This window comes from Ranitomeya variabilis, chromosome 6 (assembly GCF_051348905.1).
Source record: "Ranitomeya variabilis isolate aRanVar5 chromosome 6, aRanVar5.hap1, whole genome shotgun sequence".
Taxonomy (NCBI): domain Eukaryota; kingdom Metazoa; phylum Chordata; class Amphibia; order Anura; family Dendrobatidae; genus Ranitomeya; species Ranitomeya variabilis.
Genome location: NC_135237.1, coordinates 499,616,786 through 499,637,970, shown reverse-complemented (window position 1 = coordinate 499,637,970; position 21,185 = coordinate 499,616,786). Strand labels below are relative to the sequence as shown.

Genomic DNA, 21,185 nt, shown 5'->3' with positions numbered 1-21,185 from the left:
TCTAAGATTGATCTCCGTGGGGCGTATAATTTGGTGCGGATCAGGCAGGGGGATGAGTGGAAAACCGCATTTAATACGCCCGAGGGCCACTTTGAGTATTTGGTGATGCCTTTTGGTCTTTCTAATGCCCCTTCAGTCTTCCAGTCCTTTATGCATGATATTTTCCGCGATTTTTTGGATAAATTTATGATAGTGTATCTGGATGATATTCTGATTTTTTCGGATGACTGGGACTCTCATGTCCGGCAAGTTAAGAGGGTTTTTCAGGTTTTGCGGTCTAATTCTCTGTGTGTCAAGGGTTCTAAGTGCGTTTTTGGGGTTCAGAGAATTTCCTTTTTGGGATATATTTTTTCTCCCTCTTCCATTGAGATGGATCCTGTCAAGGTTCAAGCTATTTGTGATTGGACGCAGCCCTCTTCTCTTAAAAGTCTTCAGAAATTTTTGGGCTTTGCCAACTTTTATCGTCGATTTATTTCTGGTTTTTCGGATGTCGTTAAGCCATTGACCGATTTGACTAGACAGGGTGCTGATGTTGCTAATTGGTCCCCTGATGCTGTGGAGGCCTTTCAGGAGCTTAAGCGCCGTTTTTCTTCTGCCCCTGTGTTGCGTCAGCCTGATGTGACTCTTCCTTTTCAGGTTGAGGTCGACGCTTCTGAGATCGGGGCTGGGGCAGTGTTGTCGCAGAAAAGTTCTGACTGCGCCGTGATGAGGCCTTGTGCCTTCTTTTCCCGTAAATTTTCGCCCGCTGAGCGGAATTATGATGTTGGGAATCGGGAGCTTTTGGCCATGAAGTGGGCGTTTGAGGAGTGGCGCCATTGGCTCGAGGGGGCCAGACATCAGGTGGTGGTATTGACTGACCACAAAAATTTGATCTATCTTGAGACCGCCAGGCGCCTGAATCCTAGACAGGCGCGCTGGTCATTATTTTTCTCTCGGTTTAATTTTGTGGTATCGTACCTACCGGGTTCTAAGAATGTTAAGGCGGATGCCCTTTCTAGGAGTTTTGAGCCTGATTCACCCGGCAACTCTGACCCCACAGGTATTCTTAAGGAGGGAGTTATCCTGTCAGCCGTTTCTCCAGACCTGCGGCGGGCCTTGCAGGAGTTTCAGGCGGATAGACCGGATCGTTGTCCGCCTGATAGGTTGTTTGTTCCTGATGATTGGACCAGTAGAGTCATCTCTGAGGTACATTCTTCTGCATTGGCAGGTCATCCTGGAATTTTTGGTACCAGGGATTTGGTGGCAAGATCCTTCTGGTGGCCTTCCCTGTCACGAGATGTGCGAGGCTTTGTGCAGTCTTGTGACGTTTGTGCTCGGGCCAAGCCTTGTTGTTCTCGGGCTAGTGGATTATTGTTGCCCTTGCCTATTCCTAAGAGGCCTTGGACACACATCTCGATGGATTTTATTTCAGATCTGCCTGTTTCTCAGAAGATGTCTGTCATCTGGGTGGTGTGTGACCGTTTTTCTAAGATGGTCCATTTGGTTCCCCTGCCCAAATTGCCTTCTTCTTCCGAGTTGGTGCCCCTGTTTTTTCAAAATGTTGTTCGTTTGCATGGTATTCCTGAGAATATCGTTTCTGACAGAGGAACCCAATTTGTGTCTAGATTTTGGCGGGCATTCTGTGCTAGGATGGGCATAGATTTGTCTTTTTCGTCTGCTTTTCACCCTCAGACTAATGGCCAGACCGAGCGGACTAATCAGACCCTGGAGACATATCTGAGGTGTTTTGTGTCTGCTGACCAGGATGATTGGGTTGCTTTTTTGCCATTGGCGGAGTTCGCCCTCAATAATCGGGCCAGCTCTGCCACTTTGGTGTCCCCGTTTTTCTGTAATTCGGGGTTCCACCCTCGATTTTCCTCCGGTCAGATGGAATCCTCGGATTGTCCTGGAGTGGATGCGGTGGTGGAGAGATTGCATCATATCTGGGGGCAGGTGATGGACAATTTAAAGTTGTCCCAGGAGAAGACTCAGCTTTTTGCCAACCGTCACCGTCGTGTTGGTCCTCGGCTTTGTGTTGGAGATTTGGTGTGGTTGTCTTCTCGTTTTGTCCCTATGAGGGTCTCATCTCCTAAGTTTAAGCCTCGGTTCATCGGTCCGTATAAAATATTGGAGATTCTTAACCCTGTTTCCTTCCGTTTGGACCTCCCTGCATCCTTTTCTATTCATAACGTTTTTCATCGGTCGTTATTGCGCAGGTATGAGGCACCGGTTGTGCCTTCCGTTGAGCCTCCTGCTCCGGTGTTGGTTGAGGGTGAGTTGGAGTACGTTGTGGAAAAAATCCTAGACTCCCGTGTTTCCAGACGGAGACTCCAGTATCTGGTCAAGTGGAAGGGATACGGCCAGGAGGATAATTCTTGGGTCACTGCATCTGATGTTCTTGCCTCTGATCTGGTTCGTGCCTTTCATAGGGCCCATCCTGATCGCCCTGGTGGTTCTGGTGAGGGTTCGGTGCCCCCTCCTTGAGGGGGGGGTACTGTTGTGAATTTGGATTCTGGGCTCCCCCGGTGGCTACTGGTGGAATTGAACTTGTGACATCATCTTCCCTGTTCACCTGTTCTGATTAGATCTGGGTGTCGCTATATAACCTGGCTTCTCTGTTAGATGCTTGCCGGTCAACAATGTTATCAGAAGCCTCTCTGTGCTTGTTCCTGCTCCCAGACATCTACTAGATAAGTTGGACATTCGTCCATGTTTTGTTTTTGTATTTTGGTTCCAGTTCACAGCTGCAGTTTCGTTACTGTGTCTGGAAAGCTCTTGTTGATCAGGAATTGCCACTCTGGTATTATGAGTTAATGCCAGAGTCCTAAAGTAATTTCTGGATGTGTTTTGTTAGGGTTTTCTACTGACCATGAAAGTATGCTTTCTGTCTTCTGCTATCTAGAAAGCGGACCTCAAATTTGCTAAAACTATTTTCCTGCTGCGTTTGTTGTTTCATCTCATATCACCGCCAATATATGTGGGGGGCTTCTGTCTCCTTTTTGGGCATTTCTCTAGAGGTGAGTCAGGTCTTATATTTCCCTCTGCTAGCATTATTTAGTTCTCCGGCCGGCGCTGGGCATATAGGGATAAAAAGTAGGACATACTACCTGGCTACTTCTAGATGATGCGGTAGGTTTAGTTCATGGTCAGTACAGTTACATCTTCCAAGAGCTTGTTCCTATTGAGGCTTATGCTAGTTCTCTGGCCATGGAGATCATGACATGCGTTCTTTTGTGCAGTCCTGTGGGATTTGTGCTCGGGCCAAGCCTTGCTGTTCTCGTGCCAGTGGATTGCTTTTGCCTTTGCCTGTCCCAAAGAGGCCCTGGACGCATATTTCCATGGATTTTATTTCGGATCTTCCGGTCTCTCAGAGGATGTCTGTCATCTGGGTGGTTTGTGACTGTTTTTCTAAGATGGTCCATTTGGTGCCCTTGCCTAAATTGCCTTCCTCCTCTGATTTAGTTCCGCTGTTTTTTCAGAATGTGGTTCGTTTGCATGGTATTCCGGAGAACATTGTGTCTGACAGAGGGTCCCAGTTTGTGTCCAGATTTTGGCGGTCCTTTTGTACTAAGATGGGCATTGATTTGTCTTTTTCTTCGGCTTTCCATCCTCAGACAAATGGCCAAACCGAACGAACTAATCAGACCTTAGAAACTTATCTGAGATGTTTTGTTTCTGCTGATCAGGATGATTAGGTGACTTTTTTTCCATTGGCTGAGTTCGCCCTCAATAATCGGGCTAGTTCGGCTACTTTAGTTTCTCCTTTTTTTTGTAATTCTGGTTTTCATCCTCGTCTTTCCTCGTGAGCCTTCTGACTGTCCTGGTGTGGATTCTGTGGTGGACAGGTTGCAGCAGATTTGGAACCACGTAGTGGACAATTTGACGCTGTCACAGGAGAAGGCTCAGCGCTTTGCTAACCGCCGTCGCTGTGTGGGTCCCCGACTTCGTGTTGCGGATTTGGTTTGGTTGTCTACTCGTTATGTCCCTATGAAGGTTTCCTCTCCTAAGTTTAAGCCTCGTTTCATCGGTCCTTATAAGATCTCTGAAATCCTCAATCCTGTGTCATTTCGTTTGGACCTCCCAGCATCTTTCGCCATCCATAATGTGTTCCGTCATTGGTCATTGTTGCGGAGGTATGTGGTGCCTGTGGTTCCTTCTGTTGATCCTCCTGCTCCGGTGTTGGTCGAGGGAGAATTGGAGTATGTGGTGGAGAAGATCTTGGATTCTCGTATTTCGAGACGGAGGCTTCAGTACTTGGTTAAAAGGAAGGGCTATGGTCAGGAGGATAATTCCTGGGTTGTTGCCTCTGATGTCCATGCTGCCGATTTGGTTCGTGCCTTTCATTTGGCTCGTCCTGATCAGCCTGGGGGCTCTGGTGAGGGTTCGGTGACCCCTCCTCAAGGGGGGGTACTGTTGTGAATTCCGTTCTCAGGCTCCCTCCTGTGGTCATGAATGGTACTTTGTTGAGTTCTGTTCGTGGGCTCCCTCTGGTGGCTTTGAGTGATACTGCTGGTCTTTAGCTGGGCTCCCAGCTGCCTCATTTTCTGCTATGCTGGCTGCCTATTTAACTCCACCTAGATCTTACTTGTTGCCAGCTGTCGTTGTATTCAGTATTGGTTCAGATCTCTCTGGGACTTCCCTTGTGACCTGTCTCCTCCAGGAGAAGCTAAGTTCATGCTAGTTAATTTTTTGCTCATTGCTTTTGAAAATGTTTCTCAGTATATGATAAGTTCAGTCCAGCTTGCTTATATGCTATTTTCCTGCTTGCTGGAAGCTCTGGGGTGCAGAGTTGCGCCCTCACATCGTGAGTCGGTGTGAGGGTCTTTTTGTATTCTCTGCGTGGATATTTTTGTAGTATTTTATACTGACCGCACAGTTCCCTTGCTATCTTCTTACTATTTAGTATTAGTGGGCCTCATTTGCTAAAACCTGTTTTCATTCCTATGTTTGTATTTTCCTCTTAACTCACCGTCATTATTTGTGGGGGGCTGACTTTACTTTGGGGAAATTTCTCTGAGGCAAGGGAGGCTTTGTTTCTCTCTAGGCGTAGCTAGCTCTCAGGCTGTGAAGAGGCATCTAGGGAGAGTTAGGTACGCTCCACGGCTGCCTATAGTGTGTGTGATAGGATCAGGGTTGCGGTCAGTAATTTTCAAAAAATTCCTATTAGTGTCTTTCCACCCGTATCCAGCTAAATTGTGGAAAAACACTACATAGGATAACGTAGAGGAGTGTTTTTGGAGCCTTGCAGCGCCGTTTACGGCTGTCTGCACGGTCTTCGTGTGAGTGCAGCTCTCCCTGTTGTCAGTTCAGCCCCCACAAAATAAATAAATAATAAAGTTCACCAAACACACCACTTTACAGTTGTGTAGGCCACATTAGCTCATATTAAAGTCTAGTCCACACTTTAGCCCCCACAAAATAAATAAATAATAAAGTTCACCAAACACACCACTTTACAGTTGTGTAGGCCACATTAGCTCATATCAAAGTCTAGTCCACACTTTAGAAAATTAGTGTTTCTTATACCTGTTAGGAGTTGTTCAGGAATAAGCACACAAAGCCGTTAGTACTTTTCTGCTTATCTTTAGCAGTCAACCAAGATGAAGAAGGCAGGGAGTAAGGCACGTGGGCGTGGGCGCGGAGCAGGGAGAGGACGTGGGGATTCTGTGCCTGCTGCGGGCACCGGTGACTCATCATCACCCAGTTTCAGGAGGGAACAGTCCTTCATGCGCAGCTTTGTCGTAGAGCACCATACACCGCTAATGCGTGAAGACCAAATTGAAGCCGTTGCCGGATGGATGGCAGCTAACGCATCGACTTCAATGAGTGCCACATCCTCTCAGACACAGAGCACTGTAGAGCACCCATCTGTCTCTTCACCACCTGCCAAATTGCCCAGGCAGACAGAAAGCCCAGGACAGGAGCCGTCTCTACTTCTGTTATATGAATCTCTTGGCTTGAAAACAGGGGGCCAGCCAAGCAGCATTGGAGAAATGGAAGAAGAGGCAGTGTGCAGTGATGCCCAACAGCTTATTCTCTCTGAGTCTGAAGAGGCGGGTGGGCCAGTGCCTCCGGTCACCACATCGCAGGACGCATCCGCTGATGACACTCAGGTGCCACTTTCTGGTGCGAGCTCTGCTGCTGAGACTACCCAGGAGGAGCAGTTGATGGCAGAGGGTAGTGTAGATGATGAGGTCCTTGACCCATCGTGGTGTGAGGGACAGGAAAGTGGTGGGAGCAGCTCTGAGGAAGAGATTCCCCGAACGGGCCAAAGAGGGAGAGGGAGGGGGAAGACTGCGGATCCTGTAGCCTCCACTTTGGCACCCGTTAGGAGCGTGTCTCTTCCAACAGCCAAAAAGGGCGCTCCCAAGACTTGCAGTGCCTGGTCCTTTTTGGACACAGTTGCAGATGACATTTGCTATGTCAAATGCAAGGTGTGTCATCACAAAGTCAAAAGAGGGAGAAATGTCAGCAACCTCAATACCTCCAACATGTGGAAACATGTGCAGACCAGGCACGCAGCGGAGTTACAGAAACACACTGAAGAGCTAGGCCAACCAACAGTGGCAGCTAGCACATCTTCAGCTCGTGTTGCCTCTTCTTCCAGCTCACATGCAGCTGGTTCGGCTTCCTCCCAGGATCGCCTTGGAAGAACCTCTGGCCCCGTTGTCCAGAGACCCACTGTAATTCCACCCGCAGCACCACGTTCCCAGTCATGCTCACACTCCCAGCCCAGTCTACAGCCATCGGTAGTACAGGCATGGGAGAAAAGGCGGCCTTTCTCGTCAAACCACCCACGAACACAGGCTCTGACTGCAGGCATTGCCAAACTTCTGTCACTGGAAATGCTGTCATTCAGGCTGGTGGAGACTGACAGCTTCTGACACTTGATGTCATTGGCAGTCCCACAGTACAATGTGCCCAGCCGCTTTTATTTCAGCAGGCAAGCCGTCCCTGCCCTGCACAAGCATGTGGAGGGACACATAAAACACGCGCTACTGAACGCCGTCAGTAGCAAGGTCCTCCTCACCACCGATGTGTGGACCAGTCAACATGGACAGGGGCGATACCTTTCCCTCACTGCCCATTGGGTTAATGTTGTTGAGCTGGGTACAGATCGTGCGAGTGGCGCAGGACGTGTCCTGCCCACTCCAAGGATTGCAGGAATCCAGTCTGTACGCATTGACTCCTCCTCTTACACCAGCTCCTCAGAATCATCGCTGCAGGAGCCGTCACAGTCCACCTCCACATGGACCCATGAACATTTACCTGTTACGACCGACATGAGCACAGCCGTGGCCAAACGTCAACAGGCCGTCTTGAAATTAATTTCTTTGGGGAATCGAAGCCACACAGCGCAGGAGCTCTGGAATGCCATCAAGCAGGAGAGCGATGTGTGGTTTGTGGCAGCGAATCTCCAGCCAGGCATGGTAGTGTGTGATAATGGCCGAAATCTGGTGGCAGCTCTGGGCCTCGGCAACCTCACTCACATCCCTTGTCTGGCACATGTGCTCAATTTGGTTGTGCAGAGTTTTTTGAGGGACTATCCGGATCTTGATGCACTGCTGCACAAGGTCCGCCTAGAGAGTGCTCACTTGCGGCGTTCCAGCACGGCAAAATCATGCATTGCGGGTCTGCAGCGCCGATTCCACCTTCCGGAACATCGCATCATATGTGACCTACCTACCAGGTGGAATTCCACGTTACATATGTTGGAGCGGTTGTGTGAGCAGCAGCAAGCAGTAATGGAGTACCAGCTGCATCAGGCGCAAAGAAGTCGCACTCCGCGCCGTTCAGACTTCACAACCACAGAGTGGGCCACTATGAAGGATGTCTGCCAGGTTTTGCGTCCCTTCGATTATTCCACGCGGATGGCGAGTGCAGATGATGCACTAGTCAGCATGACTGTCCCCCTTATCTGCCTGCTTGAAAAATCACTGCAAGCGCTAAGGGATGATGTTGTGGAAGAGGTGGAGGATGAGGATTCACCATTTCCATCATCTTCTGGACAGTCAGCGCCACGTGGTTCCTCACAAACACATAGGCAGGGGACACTTTGTGAGGAGGATGAGTAGGAGTCAATGGAGGAGGAAGACATCCGTCCAGAGGAGGGAGTTACACAATCGTCCAGTAGTCAGTGTGTACAGCGAGGTTGGGGTGATGACGAGCGGGCAGAGATCACGCCTCAAGCAGGGGACAGCGTTTCTTGGCCAGTTGTCAGTCTGCAGCACATGGTGGATTACATGCTGCAGTGCCTGAGAAACGACCGCCGCATCGCCCACATTCTCAACATGTCTGATTATTGGGTGTTCACCCTCCTCGATCCTCACTACCGGGACAACGTAGAAAGCCTCAGTCATCACACCGTTGAACCGGGAGCGAAAAATGCCGGAGTACCAAGACACACTGGTGAATTCCATCATCTTCTCCAGTCCAACTGAGAGAAGTTCTGCTAGTGCATTACAAAGCAGCTCAGTGCGTCCAGGCAGTGGAGGAGGCTCTGCACAAAGAGGGAGCAGAAGCAGTGCCTCTGCCCAAGGCAAGACCAGTATGGCCCAACTGTGGCACAGTTTTGTGTGCCCGCCACAAAAGTCTACACCATCACAGACGGCTCCAGTCAGCAGGAGGCAACGGTTCTGTCAGATGGTGACAGACTACATGTCTTGCCCTCTTGCTGTACTCCCAGACGGCTCTTCCCCTTTCAAGTTTTGGGTCTCAAAGCTGGATACATGGCCAGAGCTAAGCCAGTATGCATTGGAGGTGCTGGCTTGCCCTGCGGCTAGTGTATTATCGGAACGCGTCTTTAGTGCTGCAGGTGGTGTACTAACTGACCGTCGCATGCGAGTATCCTCCGATAACGTTGACCGGCTTACTTTCCTGAAAATGAACCAGGCCTGGATCTCGCAGGAATTTGCCACTCCTCTTCCTGATTAAATAATTAGGTGACTGTCTACAGTATCCAGGTATCCTGTTGTGTTCATCTTTCTACCACCTGAACTTTCATTCCTGGGCTCCAACACCGCCAGTTGAGGCTCAGAAGTGCCGTCTGCACAGTCAAAACATACGACCCAGTGTTATTGGGTGTCAGTAACGTCAGCTGATCCCCAGCTGTGTAGCCGGCAATGTGTCCTGCGACCGCCACGCTGACACAACAACTGAAATGTAAGGGAACCTGTCCCCCCCCCCAGGCGTTTGTTACTGAAAGAGCCACCTTGTGCAGCAGTAATGCTGCACAAGGAAAAGGTAGCTATTTTTGTTTAGCTCCTTGCACACGCAGAACTTAACACTTATAAAATGTGTCCACTGATACCGTAAAACCGTCCCGGAGGTGGGACTTTCCTTTGTAATGTGACGCAGCACAGCCGTCATTCTTACCCCCTTGGCGCTGCACGCCGGCTCCTCAGCGTTGTTTGATTCTGTCCCGAAGCCTGCGCTGTTATGTTATCCCTTGGCCAGGCACACTTAGCGCTGCCCCTCTTCTGACATCATTTGGTGTCAGGCTGACTGCGCCTGTGCGTCCGCGCTGGCCGAGATCCCGCCTCGCAGTGTCTTCTGATTTAATCACACTGCGGGCCTGGGATCCATGGGCATGCGCAGTGCATATCTTCACCTCCGCCTCTCACTCATCTCCCTTCGCCTTCTTCAGACTGTGCGCCATCAGCTGATCCCTAATAGCATGCCACGGCCGTGACACCGCACAGTCTGAAGAAGCCGGAGGGAGGGGAGTGAGAGGCGAGGATATGCACTGCGCATGGCCACGGATCCCAGGCCTGCGCTGGGATTACATTAGACGACACTGCGAGGCGGGCTCTCGGCCAGCGCGGCCGCACAGGGCAGCCAGACTGACACCAAATGATGTCAGAAGATGGGCAGCGCTAAGTGTGCCTGGCCAAGGGATAACATAACAGCGCAGGCTCTGGGACGGAATCAAACAACGCTGAGGAGCCGGGGCATGGCGCCAAGGGGGTAGGAATGACGGCTGTGCTGCGTCATATTACGAAGGAAAGTCCCACCTCCGGGACGGTCTCACGGTATCAGGGGACACATTTTATAAGTGTTTAGTTCTGTGTTTGCAAGGAGCATAATGAAAAGAGCCACCTTTTCCTTTTGCATCCTTTGTGCTGCACAAGCTGGCTCTTTCAGCTACAAACGCCTTGGGGGGGGTTAAAGATTCCCTTTCGACTTTCTCCAATCAGGCTTCGGCCTACATTGTGTTCCTCTGCTCCTCCTGCTGTCCCTGGGCTCCAACACCACTAGTTGTTGCCTGGAAGTGCTGTCTGCACAGTCAAAACTTGCTGCCGTGTTATTGGGGTTCAGTAACGTCAGCTGCTCCCCTGCTGTGTGTTTGGCAATCCCTCCTATCTCCTCCACCTCCTCCTCCTGCTGTCCCTGGGCTCCAACACCGCTAGTTGTTGTCTGGAAGTGCTGTCCACACAGTCAACAGTCGCTCCTCTGTTATTGGGGTTCAGTAACGTCAGCTGCTCCCCTACTGTGTGTGTGGCAATCCCTCCTATCTCCTCCACCTCCTCCTCCTGCTGTCCCTGGGCTCCAACACCGCTAGTTGTTGTCTGGAAGTGCTGTCTGCACAGTCAACAGTCGCTCCTCTGTTATTGGGGTTCAGTAACGTCAGCTGTTCCCCAGCTGTGTGTGTGGCAATCCCTCCTATCTCCTCCACCTCCTCCTCCTGCTGTCCCTGGGCTCCAACACCACTAGTTGCTGTCTGGAAGTGCTGTCCGCACAGTCAACAGTCGCTCCTCTGTTATTTGGGTTCAGTAACGTCAGCTGCTCCCCTGCTGTGTGTGTGGCAATCCCTCCTATCTCCTCCACCTCCTCCTCCTGCTGTCCCTGGGCTCGAACACTGCTAGTTGTTGTCTGGAAGTGCTGTCCGCACAGTCAACAGTCACTTCTCTGTTATTGGGGTTCAGTAACGTCAGCTGCTCCCCTGCTGTGTGTGTGGCAATCCCTCCTATCTCCTCCACCTCCTCCTCCTGCTGTCCCTGGGCTCCAACACCGCTAGTTGTTGTCTGGAAGTGCTGTCCGCACAGTCAACAGTCGCTCCTCTGTTATTGGGGTTCAGTATCGTCAGCTGTTCCCCAGCTGTGTGTGTGGCAATCCCTCCTATCTCCTCCACCTCCTCCTCCTGCTGTCCCTGGGCTCCAACACCGCTAGTTGTTGTCTGGAAGTGCTGTCCGCACAGAGCCAAACACCTCGCCAATGTGTTAGTGGGGTTCAGTAATGCCTGCTGCTCCCCTGCTGTGTATACGGCAACGTGTAATGCGACCGCCACGCAGGCACAACAGCTTAAATTTAAGGGAACCTGTCCCCCCCAAGGCATTTGTTACTGAAAGAGCCACCTTGTGCAGCAGTAATGATGCAAAAGGAAAAAGTGCCTCTTTTCGTGGTGCTCCTTGCACATGCTGAACCTAACACTTATGAAATGTGTCCCCTCACACCAGGGCCGGACTGGGACTAAAATTCAGCCCTGGCATTTGAAGTCACACAGGCCCACTTGTCACATGGTGACTGTATAATATCTTTGTACACTTGTAGGCTACAAGAAGTGAGTGGAGTGTAACACGACTATATAACATATAATTACAGCTGTATCCAGCATTACAGCTCAGTCCCCATAGAATGTAATACAGCACAGCCCCCATAGACTATAATACAGCACAGCCCCATAGAATGTAATGCTGCACAGCCCCCATAGACTATAATACAGCACAGCCCCATAGAATGTAATACAGCACAGCCCCCATAGAATGTAATACAGCACAGCCCCATAGAATGTAATACAGCACAGCCCCCATAGAATGTAATACAGCACAGCCCCCATAGAATGTAATGCAGCACAGCCCCCATAGAATGTAATGCAGCACAGCACCCATAGAATGTAATGCAGCACAGCCCCATAGAATGTAATGCTGCACAGCCCCCATAGACTATAATACAGCACAGCCCCCATAGAATGTAATACAGCACAGCCCCCATAGAATGTAATACAGCACAACCCCATAGAATGTAATACAGCACAGCCCCCAAAGAATGTAATACAGCACAGCCCCCATAGAATGTAATGCAGCACAGCCCCCATAGAATGTAATGCAGCACAGCCCCCATAAAATGTAATGCAGCACAGCCCCCATAGAATGTAATGCAGCACAGCCCCCATAGAATGTAATGCAGCACAGCCCCCATAGAATATAATGCAGCACAGGCCCATGGAATGGAATGCAGCCAGCCCCACAGAATATAATGCAGCACAGGCCCATGGAATGGAATGCAGCCAGGCCCATAGAATATAATGCAGCACAGGCCCATAGAATGTAATGCAGCACAGGCCCATAGAATATAATGCAGCACAGGCCCATAGAATGTAATGCAGCACAGGCCCATAGAATATAATGCAGCACAGGCCCATGGAATGGAATGCAGCCAGCCCCATAGAATATAATGCAGCACAGGCCCATGGAATGGAATGCAGGCAGCCCCCATAGAATGTAATGCAGGCAGCCCCCATAGAATGTAATGCAGGCAGCCCCCATAGAATGTAATGCAGCCAGCCCCATAGAATATAATGCAGCACAGGCCCATGGAATGGAATGCAGGCAGCCCCCATAGAATGTAATGCAGGCAGCCCCCATAGAATGGAATGCAGCACAGCCCCATAGAATATAATGCAGCACAGGCCCATGGAATGGAATGCAGGCAGCCCCCATAGAATGTAATGCAGGCAGCCCCCATAGAATGTAATACAGCACAGCCCCCATAGAATGTAATGCAGCACAGGCCCATAGAATATAATGCAGCACAGGCCCATGGAATGGAATGCAGCCAGCCCCATAGAATATAATGCAGCACAGGCCCATGGAATGGAATGCAGCACAGCCCCCATAGAATGTAATACAGCACAGCCCCCATAGAATGTAATGCAGCACAGCCCCATAGAATATAATGCAGCACAGGCCCATGGAATGGAATGCAGCCAGCCCCATAGAATATAATGCAGCACAGGCCCATGGAATGGAATGCAGCACAGCCCCATAGAATATAATGCAGCACAGGCCCATGGAATGGAATGCAGCACAGCCCCATAGAATATAATGCAGCACAGGCCCATAGAATGTAATGCAGCACAGGCCCATAGAATATAATGCAGCACAGGCCCTTGGAATGGAATGCAGCACAGCCCCATAGAATATAATGCAGCACAGGCCCATGGAATGGAATGCAGGCAGCCCCCATCGAATGTAATGCAGCACAGGCCCATGGAATGGAATGCAGCCAGCCCCATAGAATATAATGCAGCACAGGCCCATGGAATGGAATGCAGCCAGCCCCATAGAATATAATGCAGCACAGGCCCATGGAATGGAATGCAGGCAGCCCCCATAGAATGTAATGCAGGCAGCCCCCATAGAATGTAATGCAGGCAGCCCCCATAGAATGTAATGCAGCCAGCCCCATAAAATATAATGCAGCACAGGCCCATGGAATGGAATGCAGGCAGCCCCCATAGAATGTAAAGCAGGCAGCCCCCATAGAATGTAATGCAGGCAGCCCCCATAGAATGTAATGCAGGCAGCACCCATAGAATGTAATGCAGGCAGCCCCCATAGAATGTAATGCAGGCAGCCCCCATAGAATATAATGCAGCACAGGCCCATGGAATGGAATGCAGGCAGCCCCCATAGAATGGAATGCAGCCAGCCCCATAGAATGTAATGCAGGCAGCCCCATAGAATATAATGCAGCACAGGCCCATGGAATGGAATGCAGGCAGCACCCATAGAATGTAATGCAGGCAGCCCCCATAGAATGTAATGCAGCACAGCCCCCATAGAATGTAATGCAGCCAGCCCCCATAGAATGTAATGCAGGCAGCCCCCATAGAATGTAATGCAGGCAGGAAGCCCCCCCTCAATAGCTCCACAATCCAGTCATCACTCATTGATAAAAAAAACAAACACTCTACTCACCTCTCTCCTCGTGCCCCGCGCTGCTCCGGGCTCCGGTCTCAGCAGATGCAGTCTGCCCGCCCAGTCACACAGCAGGTGCGCGATGATATGACGTCATCGCGCACCTGCAGTGTCAGCGGCAGGCAGAGCGGGGAATGATGGGAGAGGGGGCGTCAGCAGACAGACGCTCTCTCCTCCATCATTGAATTCAACTGTACTGGCGTCTATAACGCCGGTATAGTTGAATGCGGGACCGGGAGTGTGCCGCGACAGCGGGGGGAGTGTGCCGACAGCGGCACACTCAAGCGGCCCACTACTGCCATCGGCCCTTCTGGCATTTGCCAGAACTGCCCGATGGCCAGTCCGGCCCTGCCTCACACCGTTAAACCGTCCGGTAGGTGGAACTTTCATTTGTCATGTGACGCAGCACAGCCGTCATTCTTACCCCCTTGGCGCCGTGCGCCGCCTCCTCAGCGTTGTTTGAATCTGTCCCGGAGCCTGCGCTGTTATGTTAGCCCTTGGCCATGCACACTTAGCGCTGCCCATCTTCTGACATTATTTGGTGTCAGGCTGGCTGCGCCTGTGCGGCCGCGCTGGAGAGATCCCGCCTCGTAGTGTCTTCTGATTTAATCCCACTGCGGGCCTGTGATCCATGGACATGCGCAGTGCATATCTTAACCTCCGCCTCTCACTCATCTCCCTACGCCTTCTTCAGACTGTGCAACGTCAGCTGATCCCTAATAGCATGCCACGGCCGTGACACCGCACAGTCTGAAGAAGCCAGAGGGAGGGGAGTGAGAGGCGAGGATATACACTGCTCATGCCCATGGATCACAGGTCCGCAGAATGATTACATTAGATGACACAGCGAGGCGGGATCTTGGCCAGCGCGGCCGCACAGGCGCAGCCAGCCTGACACCAAATGATGTCAGAAGACGGGCAGCGCAAAATGTGTGCATGGCCAAGGGCTAACATAACAGCGCAGGCTCCAGGACAGATTCAAACAATGCTGAGGAGGCGGCGAACGGCGCCAAGGGGGTAAGAATGACGGCTGTGCTGCGTCACATGACAAATGAAAGTTCCACCTACCGGACGGTTTAACGGTGTGAGGGGACACATTTCATAAGTGTCAAATTCAGCGTTTGCAAGGACCATAATTAAAAGAGCTAAGTTTACCTTTTTCAGCATTAGTGCTGTACAAGATGGCTCTTTCAGCTATAAACGCCTTGGGGGGGGGGTTAAAGGTTCCCTTTCAACTTGCTCCAGTGCAGGTTTCGGCCTACACTCTGCTCCTCCTGCTGACCCTGGGCTCTAACACCACCAGTTGGGGCCCGGAAGTGCTGGCTGCACAGAGCCAAACACCTCGCCAATGTGTCAGTGGGGTTCAGCACCGCCAACTGTTCCCCTGCTGTGTAGCCGGCAACGTGTCCTGCAAAAGCCACGCAGACACAAAGCTGCCACCAGTGCAGGCTTCGGCCTACACTCTGCTCCCCCTGCTGACCCTTTGCTCCAACACCACTAGTTGGGGATCTAAGAAGACAAGCTTGAATAGGTCCCCATCCTGGTTCCAGTACCGTCAGCTGGTTCCGGGTAGAGCCTTTGGCTTAGGTGCCTCCTTCTGGGTATCCGAGTTCCACCAACGTCAGGTGGTCCTTGGTAGTGCTTTCAGGCACGCGTACCTCCTGCTTAGTAACCGGGTTCCAGTAACGTCAGCTGGTCCTCGGTAGTTCCATTGGCTCTTGGACCTTCGGCTACCCATCCGGGTTCCAGTACCGTCAGCTGGTTCTCGGCAGTGTCTTTTGCTCTTGTACCTTCTGCTCCCCATCCTGGTTCCAGTACCGTCAGCTGGTTCCGGGCAGAGCCTTTGGCTTAGGTGCCTCCCTCTGGGTATCCGAGTTCCACCAACGTCAGGTGGTCCTTGGTAGTGCTTTCAGGCACGGGTACCTCCTGCTTAGTAACCGGGTTCCAGTAACGTCAGCTGGTCCTCGGTAGTTCCATTGGCTCTTGGACCTTCGGCTACCCATCCGAGTTCCAGTTCCATCAGCTGTTTCTCGGCATTTTCTCAGCCTTCTTGTACCTTCTGCTACATTTCCAAGTTCAAGACCCTAAAGACGATGACCTGGAAGACCACCCCTAAGATGACGACGACACCAGAGACGACAACCACTGAGATGACGACGACCCTGGAGACGATGACCCTGAAGACCACCCCGATGACGACGACCCCAGAGACGACAACCCTGGAGACGATGACGACATGGGAGACCGAGAAGCAGAAGAACAAGAGGCTGCAGAACAAAGAGCAGAAGAACATAACACAAAATATCAGAGCAAAAGATATTATCTAAATTATAAGCAGAAGAAGACTAAGCAGTGTATGGGGGTAAGTCCGTTCCTCCTCGTGGTGCCCCTGGATAAAATCTGATGCTGCAGGCCAAACTGAACGCGGACAAATGTAACTCTTTTGTGACAGGCAGAACGGAAGGTGTAATCTTCAAACTTTTATAGATAACAACTACGGGAATGCCTGTCAGAAATAAGAATATGATGAAGAACTTGAATATGAAAAAGAATAAGAGTTAAATAAAAAGAATATGAACAATGTAACAAAAAAAAATTATAGGTAGAAGATGAAGAAGAAGATGAATAAGGTGAAGAAGAACTTGATGTCAAAGATGCTGATGATGATGAAGAAGAAAGTGTGGGAGAAGTAAAAAAGAGGGTGAAGGGCGTGGAAGTAGTGAAACATCAATATCTGACAAAATAAAAAAAATCTTAACATAGTCAATATCTTTGTAACTCCGAACGTCTTAAATTTTTTTTAAAATTCCTGCTATTCTATTTGATTGAGCTAAACCTCTATGCCTTTAATGTCTCCGCCACCTCCCCCAATACATCCTACATTATTCTTAGTTGTTTTCCTTCATGTAGAATGAACCTACAAGGAAAGAAAGGGTTTATTTTAATTCCGATATTTTCGTCCCATTGACTTGCATTGGTATCGGGTATCGGAATCGGCAAGATCCGATACTTTGCCGGTATCGGCCGATACTTTCCGATACCGATACTTTCCGATATTGGAAGGTATCGCTCAACACTATTAGGGGTGTGTTTGGATTAGGGTTTCAGTTATAATTGGGGGGTTTCCACTGTTTAGGCTCATCAGGGGCTCTCCAAATGCGACATTGCGTCCGATCTCAATTCCAGCCAATTCTGTGTTGAAAAAGTATAACAGTGCTACTTCCCTTCCGAGCTCTCCCGTGCGCACAAACAGGGGTTTACCCCAACATGTGGGGTATCAGCGTACTCAGGACAAATTGGACAACACCTTTGGTGTTCAATTTACACTGTTTCCCTTGGAAAAATACAAAACTGGGGCTAAAAAATAATTTTTGTGGAATAAAAATGATTTTGTATTTTCACGGCTCTGCGTTATAAACTGTAGTGAAACACTTGGGGGTTCAAAGTTCTCACAACACATCTAGATAAGTTCCTTGGGGGGTCTAGTTTCCAATATGGGGTCACTTGTGAGGGGTTTCTATGGTTTAGGTACATTAGGGGCTCTGCAAATGCAACGTGATGCCTGCAGACCATTCCATCTAAGTCTGCATTCCAAATGGCATTCCTTCCCTTCCAAGCTCTCCCATGTGCCCAAACGGTGGTTCCCCCCCACATATGGGGTATCAGCGTACTCAGGACAAATTGGACAACAACTTTAGGGGTCCAATTTCTCCTGTGACCCTTGGGAAAATACAAAACTGGGGGCTAAAAAATACTTTTTGTGGGAAAAAAAAAGAATTCTTATTTTCACGGCTCTGTGTTATAAACTGTAGTGAAACACTTGACTGTTCAAAGCTCTCACAACACATCTAGATGAGTTCCATAGGTGGTCTACTTTCCAAAATGGTGTCACTTGTGGGGGGTTTCAATGTTTAGGCACATCAGTGGCTCTCCAAATGCAACATGGCGTCCCATCTCAATTCCAGTCACTTTTGCATTGAAAAGTCAAATGGCGCTCCTTCCCTTCCGAGCTCTGCCATGCGCCCAAACAGTGGTTCCCCCCCACTTATGAGGTATCAGCATACTCAGGACAAATTGGACAACAACTTTTGAAGTCCAAATTTTTCTCTTACCCTTGGGAAAATAAAAAATTGGGGGCGAAAAAATCATTTTTGTGAAAAAATATGATTTTTTATTTTTATGGCTCTGCATTATAAACTTCTGTGAATCACTTAATGGGTCAAAGTGCTCACCACACATCTAGATAAGTTCCTTAGGGGGTCTACTTTCCAAAATGGTGTCACTTGTGGGGGGTTTCAATGTCTAGTCACATCAGGGGCTCTCCAAACGCAACATGGCGTCCCATCTGAATTCCAGTCAATTTTGCATTGAAAAGTCAAATGGCGCTCCTTCGCTTCAGAGCTCTGCCATGCGCCCAAACAGTGGTTTACCCCCACATATCAGGTATCAGCGTACTCAGGACAAACTGTACAACAACTTTAGGGGTCCATTTTCTCCTGTTACCCTTTGTAAAATAGAACAAATTGGAGCTGAAGTAAATTTTTTGTGTAAAAAAGTTAAATGTTCATTTTTATTTAAACATTCCAAAAATTCCTGTGAAACACCTGAAGGGTTAATAAACTTCTTGAATGTGGTTTTGAGCACCTTGAGGGGTGCAGTTTTTAGAATGGTGTCACACTTGGGTATTTTCCATCATATAGACCCCTCAAAATGACTTCAAATGTGATGTGGTCCCTAAACAAAATGGTGTTGTAAAAATGAGAAATTGCTGGTCAACTTTTAACCCTTATAACTCCCTAACAAAAAAAAATGTTTGTTCCAAAATTGTGCTGATGTAAAGTAGATATGTGGGAAATGTTACTTATTAAGTATTTTGTGTGACATATCTTTGTGATTTAATTGTATAAAAATTCAAAGTTGGAAAATTGCTAAATTTTCAAAATTTTCGCCAAATTTCCGTTTTTTTCACAAATAAACGCAGGTAATATCAAAGAAATGTTACCACTATAATAAAGTACAATATGTCACGAGAAAACTATGTCAGAATCACCGGGATCCGCTGAAGCGTTCCAGAGTTATAACCTCATAAAGGGACAGTGGTCAGAATTGTAAAAATTGGCCCGGTCATTAACGTGCAAACAACCCTTGGGGGTAAAGGGGTTAAAAATCATACAATGTGATTTTCTGTTTTTTATTTTTAGATTCTGTCTTTCACAGGTGAAATATACCTACGATAACAATTACAGACCTCTCCATTCTTTGTAGGTGGAAAAACTTGGAAAACGGCAGTGTATCTACTTATTTTACCCACTGTATATATTAAAAAGATATGCCGGTGACAAAGCCACAGCATAAATGGCAATAAAAGTGTCAAGGAAGACACTTCTGGTACAACACAACTGGTGTTTTTCTAAAGAGTTTTCTCATTCAAAAACTGCGGGGGTACATCAGTGTCTATAATATGCCATGTGAACATACTCCGTGAAACAGCAAATGGAGGGAGACATCTGATTAACTCATGGTGCCCAGCGTGCTGCCGATATCATTCCAGGAAAAGTCTGGAGGAATAAATGTGGGAAGTGTGCAATTACCTGAATCAGCAGCAATAAGGAGAAACACCCAAAATATGCAAGTAAGCTACCAGTGGAGGACACAGACAGAAGAGGTCACTGTGCTAGAACAGTATGTGGGCCCTGTGCCGTTCATAGCTTGTAATAATGCACAATTCCACCTGCTTTGGATGTAGAGGGAGACCGACTCACTTGCCTTTTTGGCCCTAATGGTATCATGTCCACCCCGTTAGGCCTGTGGGGCGAAGGGTCTGTCACTTTTTTTGTAATACTGTCTCTTCCCACTTCTGCCATTACTTTGGCTTGCCAAGCTTCCAATTTATTTCTTACATTTCTGGCATATCCTGTCTGATGTGGGATGCCACTGCAGCATAACATATTATCTGAAGCACTGCTTAATCTTTCCAGAAATATCACGCACACTACAACGTATAACCCTGCAGAGGCTCTTATATTCTAAATAGCAGAGAAATTGACATACCTCTCGCCTTTATGGTCATTGTACGAGTCAGTCTTTCGGGGGAACAACCGAGATGTTCTTGTGTGATTCAGCAGAAATGAGAGTCTGTTAAATTTGGCTTCTAAATAACAGGCATCCCGTACTGAAACAAACAGCTGAGTGTAAATGATACGGGCATCACTTTCTTGTCAAGGTGCCAAAAGTCGACTGGTTTATTTTAGGCAAACAGCATGTACTGTATGTTAATACAAACAACAACACAACTGAATGGTACTGACCAGGTTTTTACACTATTTAGTACAATTTTTATTTTTCATTAGCTTAATGGAGTTATATAATAATAATAATCTTTATTTTTATATAGCGCTAACAAATTTTGCAGCGCTTTACAGTTTTGCACACATTATCATCACTGTCCCCGATGGGGCTCACAATCTAAATTCCCTGTCATAATGTCTTAAATGTTATTCGAAAATGATGACTACGCAAAATAACAATAATGTAAAGAAAAAAAACTAAATATGTTTTCAATAATATTCTTCCCTTTTGATCCACGGACACTATTATTTTTCTCTGTCATTACCTTTATTGAGAATCTATCATGATGTCTCTCCTTATACTGGACAAAATAGCACAGCAGTATCTGTGACAGAATCTGAAACAAAGATGCCTCCGGTACAGATACTACAGGAATCATGTTATAAAGCAGGGGTTAGCTGATCAGATAGATATGTAGGTTGTGGGAAAGATTCAGAATAATATGTATTTCAATAATATTTGGATTTTATTCTTTGCTTCAAGATCCTGTGGGTAGTATTATTCAGTGACTGACAACCTTCTTTGTTTAAAGGGCACCTGTCAGTGGGATCAACCCTCTTAATCCGTCTCCATGGGCATTTAGGTTATAGGAAGATTAATAAAAAGATACCTTGATATCTACAATCCAATGTCTTATTCCAAAGATATCCACATTTTTCTTAATATGTAATTGAGCTGTTAAGATCTATGGGACGGACATAGATCTCCCAGAGAATCTGCCTCCAGAGATTATTGTAAATATAATAGGGTGCTACCAGCATGAGACATGTAATGACCGACCGTCTGCTATATGTTTTACACTGGCAATGCCCCTTTTCATTTAGAGTAAGGCCTGGGGGCAGATTCTCAGAAAGATCTATGTTTGGCACATAGATCTTT

General features: G+C 48.4%; 1 protein-coding gene across 1 annotated transcript in view; it reads right to left on the bottom strand.

The window, feature by feature from the left end:
- Positions 1 to 20,099, bottom strand: part of LOC143782867 (Y+L amino acid transporter 2-like) — an 86,227-nt gene extending 66,128 nt beyond the window's left edge. The window contains exon 1 of the mRNA XM_077270789.1: positions 20,010 to 20,099. The gene's annotated coding sequence lies outside the window, so the exon portion shown is untranslated. The remainder of the gene's footprint in view (positions 1 to 20,009) is intronic.
- Positions 20,100 to 21,185: the final 1,086 nt, after the last annotated feature.